At 42.2% G+C, this 7,814-nt stretch overlaps 1 long non-coding RNA gene across 1 annotated transcript; it reads right to left on the bottom strand.

Annotated features, from left to right (window-relative positions):
• Window positions 1-5,582: 5,582 nt before the first annotated feature.
• Window positions 5,583-7,372, bottom strand: LOC148775941 (uncharacterized). Its single transcript, XR_016038824.1, has 2 exons — window positions 7,163-7,372; window positions 5,583-6,249 (listed from the first exon to the last, which is right to left on the bottom strand). It is a non-coding gene; the product is annotated as an uncharacterized LOC148775941 (long non-coding RNA).
• Between the last annotated feature and the right edge of the window lie 442 nt (window positions 7,373-7,814).

Consider the following 7,814-nt stretch of genomic DNA (forward strand, 5'->3'; position numbering starts at 1 on the left):
AGACTGGAAAAGGTCAGTTGTTTTCTTTCTAATCTCAAAGAAAGACAGCTCCAAAGAATATTCAAACTACTGTACAGTTGCTCTCACATCACATGTAGCAAGGTAATCTTCAAAATCCTTCAAGCTTCAACAGTACATGAACCAAGAACTTTCAGATGTACAAGCTGGATTTCAAAGAGGCAGAGATCAGATTGCCAGTATCTGTTGGATTATAGAAAAAACAAGTGAATTCCAGAAAAACATCTGCCTCATCTGCCTCATTAACTACACTAAAGCCTTTGATTGTGTGGATCACAACAAACTGTGGAAAATTCTTCAAGAGATGGGAATACCAGACCACCTTGCCTGCCCCCTGAGAAACCTGTACGCAGGTCAAGAAGCAACAGTTAGAACCGGACACGGAACAACAGACTGGTTCCAAATCGGGAAAGGAGTACGTCAAGGCTGTATATCGTCACCTTGCTTATTTAGCATATATGCAGAGTACATCATATGAAATGCTGGGCTGGATGAAACACAAGCTGGAATCAAGATTACCAAGAGAAATATCAACAACCTCAAATATGCAGATGTTGTTGTTGTTGTTGTTCAGTGGCCCTGTCATGTCCAACTGTTTGCGAACCCACAGACTATAGCACACCAGCTCTCTCTATCCCTCACCATCTCCCAAAGTTTGCCCAAGTTTATGTTCATTGCATCAGTGATGCCATCCAGCCATCTCATCCTCTGACACCCTCTTCTCCTTTTGCCCTCGGTCTTTCCAAGCATCAGGAACTTTTCCAATCAGTCAGCTGTTCACATCAGATGACCAAAACACTGAAGTTTCAGCTTCAGCATCAGTCCTTCCAACATGTGTTCAGCGTTAATTTCCCTTAAGATTGACTGGTTTGATCTCCCTGACCAAATATGCAGATGATACCACTCTAAAGGCAGAAAATGAGGAGGAATTAAAGGGCTTCTTGATGAGGGTGAAAGAGGAGAGTAAAAAAGCTAGCCTAAAACTCAACATTCAAAAAACAAAGATCATGACATCTGCTCTCATCATTTCATGGCAAATTTATGGGGAAAAAGTAGAAACAGTGACAGATTTGATGTTCTTGTGCTCCAAAATCACTGCAGACTCTGACTGAAGCCACAAAATTAAAAGACACTTGTTCCTTGGAAGAGAAGCTATGACAAATCTAAACAGCATATTAAAAAGCAGAGACATCACTTTGCTGACAAAGATCCTTATAGTCAAAGTTATGGTTTTTCCTGTCGTCATGTATGGATGTGAAAGCTGGACTTAAAAGAAGGCTGAGCACAGAAGAATTGATGCTTTTGAATTGTGGTGCTGGAAAAGACTCTTGAGAGTGCCTTGGACTGCAAAGAGATAAACCAGTCAATCCTAAAGGAAATCAAGCCTGAACATTCATTGGAAAGTCTGATGCTGAACTGAAGCTCCAATACTTTGGTCACATGATGCTAAGAGCTAACTTATTGGAAAAGACACTGATGCTGGGAAAAGATTGAGGGCAAGAGGAGAAGGGGCTGACAGAGGACAAGATGGTTGGATCACATCACCAATTCAACAGACATGAGTTTGAGCAAACTCCAGGAGATAGTGAATGACAGGGAAGCCTGGAATGTTCTAGTCCATGGGGTCACAAAGAGTTGGACACAACTTAGCAACTGAACAACAGCCTTCTTTCTGGTAAAGCTCTCACACCTGTATATGACTACTGGAAAATCCAGTAGTCACAGCTGCTGGTTTGAAAAACCATAGCTTAGACTAGATGGACCTTTATTAGCTAAGTGGTGTCTCTGCTTTTTAGTATACTGTGTAGCTTTGTCATAGTTTTCCTTCCAAGGAGCAACTGTCTTTGAATTTTATGGCTGCAGTGTTTTGGAGCTCAAGAAAATAAAAGCTGTCACTCTTTCCACTCTTTCCCCTTTTATTTGCCATGAAATGATGGGATTGGATGCCAAGATGGGAGTGTAACTTGATTGCAACCTTGAGATGAAAACCACATAACTGCACTGCAGTGGAGAGATAGTGTGGGCCTCTGCTGTAAATCTGCCATGCCAGACCTGGACTGACCTCCTCTAGACTTCTTTTACAGACTTCTACTTAAGCTATTTTTATTCTGAGATTTTATATGCAGGAAAATATAATTCATAAGTAACAAATTTCAATTAAATTACCCATTTAATCTAGTCAAGACTGATTTCTGCTATTTGCAACAAAAAGTGCTGTGCTTAGTCATGTCTGACTCTTTTTGACCCTGTGGACTGTAGCCCACCAGGCTCCTCTGTCCATGAGGGTTCACCAGGCAAGAATACTGGAGTGGGCTGCCATGCCCTCCTCCAGGGGATCTTCCCAACCCAGGGACTGAACCCAGATCTCCCGCATTGCAGGCAGATTCTTTACCATTTATTGTCTGAGCTACCAGGGAAGCCCAAGAATACTGGAGTGGATAGCTTATCCCTTCTCCAGGGAATCTTCCTGACCCAGGAACTGAACCGAGGTCTCCTGCATTGCAGGCAGATTATCAGCTGAGCTACCAGGGAATGGCACAGGATTCATGGTTTTAACTCAAAATTTGATATTTGTTATTTTACTTACTCTAAGTCTTATTGTTACTTACTTTAAGATCATGGCATCTGGTCCCATCACTTCATGGGAAATAGATGGGGAAACAGTGGAAACAGTGTCAGACTTTATTTTTCTGGGCTCCAAAATCACTGCAGATGGTGATTGCAGCAATGAAATTAAAAGATGCTTACTCACTGGAAGGAAAGTTATGACCAATCTAGACAGCATATTAAAAAGCAGACATTACTTTGCCAACAAAGGTCTGTCTAGTCAAGGCTATGGTTTTTCCAGTGGTCATGTATGGATGTGAGAGTTGGACTATAAAGAAAGCTGAGCACTGAAGAATTGATGCTTTTGAACTGTGGTGTTGGAGATGAGTCTTGAGAGTCCCTTTGACAGCAAGGAAATCCAACCAGTCCATCCTAAAGGAGATGAGTCCTGGGTGTTCATTGGAAGGACTGATGTTGAAGCTGAAACTCCAATACTTTGGCCACCTGATGTGAAGAGCTGACTCATTTGAAGAGACCCTGATGCTGGGAAAGATTGAGGGCAGGAGGAGAAGGGGACGACAGAGGATGAGATGGTTGGATGGCGTTACTGACTCGATGAACATGGGTTTGGGTGGATTCCGGGAGTTGGTGGTAGACAGGGAGGCCTAGCGTGCTGCGGTTCATGGGGTCGCAAAGAGTTGGACACGACTGAGCGACTGAACTCAACTGAAGCCTTGTTGTAAATAAATATTGATGCTGCTGCTGCTAAGTCACTTCAGTTGTGTCCGACTCTGTGCGACCCCATAGATGTCAGCCCAATAGGCTCCCCCCGTCCCTGGAATTCTCCAGGCAAGAACACAGGAGTGGGTTGCCATTTCCTTCTCCAATGCATGATAGTGAAAAGTGAAAGTGAAGTCGCTCAGTCATGTCCGACTTAGTGACCCCATGGACTGCAGCCCACCAGGCTCGTCCGTCCGTGGGATTTTCCAGGCAAGAGTACTGGAGTGGGTTGCCATTGCCTTCTCTGAAATATTGATGAGAGTCTTATCAATGATTTTAAAATACAGAATAACCAATGATCAAATATCAACTAGAAGTGTGGATAACTGACCAAGTTTCTTCCATAGATAAATGTCATGAAATAAAATGGAGAATAAGGAGTTATCTTGATTAAAAGCAAATTAAGAGACTAATAGACATAGCAGTTACATGTAAGTTGTGGACTTTACTTGGGTCTTGACTTGCTACAGGTTTGCTTTTTGAAAATAATTGGGAAAGTTTCACTACTGTTTAGGTGGATGTTAAGGAATGAATGTTAATTGTGTAATGTACAATTAAAGTATTATAGCAGAGAAAAATGTTCTAATTTTTTTAGAGAAGAATACTAAAATAATTGGGCTTCCCAGGTGGTGCAGTGGTAGAGTCCACCTGCCAATGCAGGAGACATGGGTTCAATCCCTGGGTTGAGAAGATCCCCTGGAGTAGGAAATGGCAACCCGCTTCAGTATTCCTGCCTGGAAAACTTCATGGACAGAGGAGCCTGGCGGGCCACAGTCTATGAGGTCACAAAAGAGTTGGATACAACTGAGCACAAACACAACTAAAGTAATTAGAGAATAGTAAAATATTATTTATGATTTACTTAAAAATTTCTAGCTGACAAATAGATGGAGAAAATATGGCAAAATATCAACACTAAATACCTGGTTTAGATACATTGGTGTTTATTATACTGTTATACTTTTTTGATATAATTGAAAATGTTCATAATAAGAGGTACAGAAATGCAGTTAAACAAGAGAAGACTTTAATTGTTTATAGAGTTAAAAAATAAATTTGTAAATTGCAATCAATAATTATCTGTGATAATTGAAGAACTCAAGAAAATTCTTTATTTGAATATTGTGGCCTCAAATTATCTGATTGGTCTATTTCTCTAATTACTTTTCTCCCTTCCCTCAAAATGTAAACTGGAAGAGTGTGATGAACATGGCAGTCAAACTGTGGAAGAGTCAGAGTCCTGTGGATTCTAGTACTGGCAAGAGAGAATTCGGCGTGGAATAATCTCTAAGTGTCTGGCCAAAGCTGAAGTCTGGCTAGCCTCCACCTATGCTGTGAAAATTCTCTGGCTGCAGTCCTGACGTCCTAAACATCTGAGGTTGCATCATTTTTCCCACAGTGGCTTCTAGACTGAATGTCAACAGCATATGATGTAAACAGGTCAGGATAATGTGTAGAAAGTGCCTTCAGATTTTCTCTCCTCTCTCTCTTTTCTCCCTTTCTTCCTCCCTCCCTCACTTCCTTTTTCTCTTCTTCCTCTTTTCCTTCTCACTCTCCCCTCCCCCCTCCTTCTCTCCCTCCCTCTCTCCTTCTCCCCTTCCCAGCTTCTTCCCACCCTTCTTTCTTTCTTTGTTTTGGAAATTCAGGCTTACACAGTTTCAAGACAGATTTTGCCCAAGGGTTTTTCAGTTTCTTGAAGGGTTGCTGCTGCTAAGTCACTTCAGTCGTCCGACTGAAGTGCCCACCAGGCTCCCCCGTCCCTGGGATTCTCCAGGCAGGAACACTGGAGTGGGTTGCCATTTCCTTCTCCAATGTGTGAAAGTGAAAAGTGAAAGTGAAGTCGCTCAGTCGTGTCCAACTCATAGCGACCCCACGGACTGCAGCCTACCAGGCTCCTCCATCCATGGGATTTTCTAGGCAAGAGTACTGGAGTGGCTTGCCATTGCCTTCTCCTTCCTGAAGGGTAGAAAGAGTATAAAGACTTGTGAAAAAGACCATTTCAGAAGTAAGTAATACAGCCAAAGTAAGAGGTAAAAAATTCAATTAGTGGTAAAAAGTTTACTTTTTTCTGTGCTGCTTTGCTATGAGCCCTTTCTTCCCTGAAGGCCTCACAGGTCTTCCCTGGTTGGTCAGTCAGAGGTCTCCTGGGCTTGTGTTGCTTAGGTGGAATGGCAGTAGGGAGCATGGAACGCAGAGCGAATGGATAGATCAACAATGGCCTTGAGACCCTTGGCAAATGTAGAAAATGTTGTGTTTATTTTTTAAATTATTTTTTATGTATTTATTTTTGGCTATGCTGGGTCTTCATTGCTGTGCACGGGCTTTCTCTAACTGTGGTGAGTTGAGGGTAACTGTCCAGTTGAGGTGTGCAGGCTTCTCAGTGCGGTGGCTTTTCTTGTTGCTGACCAGGGGCTCTAGAGTACAGGTTCAGTAGCTATGGCACATGGGCTTAGTTGCCACGGAGCATGTGGAATCTTCCTGAACCAAGGATCAAACCTGTATTCCTTGCATTGGCGAACAGATTCCTAACCACTGAACCAGGGAAGTCCTAGAAAATGTTTTTAAAGGAAGCTAGAGGCAAACTTCTCCTAGAAAACTTAAGGAAAAACAATCTTTGAACGTCTGCCTACGTCTTCATTCATTTCTTTCCTACCACTCAGTTTCTAAGTCTTCTCTTATTTATTTAAAATGTAATCAAACTCCATCTTCTAATAGCTCACGATTCCTTTGACTCTTTCTCAGTAAGTGGCTATTCTGTTTGAAACAAAATCCAGATAGACCAGGATTTTGCATCTCAGCGTCAAAGCAAGGGGTAGAGCTGGAAATTTGAGTCTGTGTAATTGGAGATGGTGAATATAATGTCTCAAGAGCTTTGATTATAGAGGCCTCGGTGTTCTGACAAGTCTGAAAATAAAATATACGTGAAAACTTTCTTTTGTGTCTGACCCAGCACAGATCAACAAGTGAATTATTTTTTACAGATACAATTAAGGCAGTCCTGCTGGTGTACCAGCAGATGCATGGTTCAAGGACATTGGGGATTCTGGAGAATTCTGCTCCCTTATTTGAGAAACGTCTAACGCAGAACTGGTTAAATCATTGCCTTTCTGCCTTTATTCGACGGACTTTACCCTAGTATCAGCTTACTGGTAAGAAACCTGCACTGAAATTCTACTTTCCTTGGCCTCCCCTCTGTTGAACTTTGTTGAATAGAATGCCTGACTCCTGCCTAACTTGGCTCTCTTCATCTTGGCTCAGGCTGAAGCAACTGGACAGCTTGGCTCAGAGTCCAGGGAGTTAAGAGACTACAACCTCGTGGCTACCCTGCCTCTCCCTCACATGGGCTGTTCCTGCCCAGTCTGGTTTGTGAATAGTTCTTGGCAACTACCCCAGAGAATAGAGCCACTAACAATAGCAACTCTCTTTTTAGCTCAAATCTCTTGGTACTCAGGACTGTGAACTTAGGAAAACCTAAAATAACCTATGTAATTACAGTGGGTTACCCTAAGAGTCTATTTCTGCCATTACCAACTCAGGATGTCACTCCAGTAGATATTTAGCTGCTCGTAGTGGAAAGAGTACTGGGCTTATGGCCAGACAGACCTAGATTCAAAAACTAACTCGGTTATTTACTAATTTTATGACATTGGGTAAGCCACTAATTTGAATCTGTTGGAACTGAATGAGTGCCCACCTATACATATAGATGCTTGGAAACCTGCAGAGTGTTATACAAGGTTAAACCATTGCTATTGGGAAATGGGGATAAAGTTTGAAGAAAAATTTAAATCTTCAAGAAGCAGATGAATCAACTTACCCTCTGTTCCATACTGTAGCGTAGTGTTAGTCACTTCATTGTGTCCGACTCTTTGTGACCCCATGGACTGTAGCCCGCCAGGCTCCTCTGTCCATGGAATTCTCCAGGCAAGAATACTGGAGTGCGTTGCCATTTACTTCTCCCATTCCATACCATGCTCAGTTCTAAAACTACAGGTCGTTTCCACTTAAAGTTAAAGGCAGTGTTCCCCCTTTGCTTATGACACAGCTGGAAATGGGGGAATGATTTGGCAGTTCCTTTCACATCAAGGGATGACAAAGCAAGAAGATGAGTCCTTATACCTAATTAGTACAGGAAAGAGTATTATCCACTTATGTGCTAACTGTGCCAGCAAACTGGCTTTCTCTGAAGTTTAGTCATTGTTTTTACTACTTAAATTTTTATCTTATGTGTAGGAAAAGAGATTGGTTCTTCAGACTGGTTCTTCAGAGTTAGACATATTTGTACACTTTCTCACTACTCTTGTGTAAACAGAGCAGGGCCCTGTTTATACAGGACCCTGTTTGTACCTACTAGGTACAAATCCTTTCTATGTTTCTTGATTGCAAGAAATAAGCTTCATTCAGCCTCCTCAACCTTCCCTGGGTTCCAAAGGGCACATTCTAACAGGCCAATAAACAGGAAAGGGAGG

This window comes from Moschus berezovskii, chromosome 12, assembly GCF_049115385.1.
Source record: "Moschus berezovskii isolate FMDL1 chromosome 12, NW_MosBer_1.0, whole genome shotgun sequence".
Lineage (NCBI taxonomy): Eukaryota > Metazoa > Chordata > Mammalia > Artiodactyla > Moschidae > Moschus > Moschus berezovskii.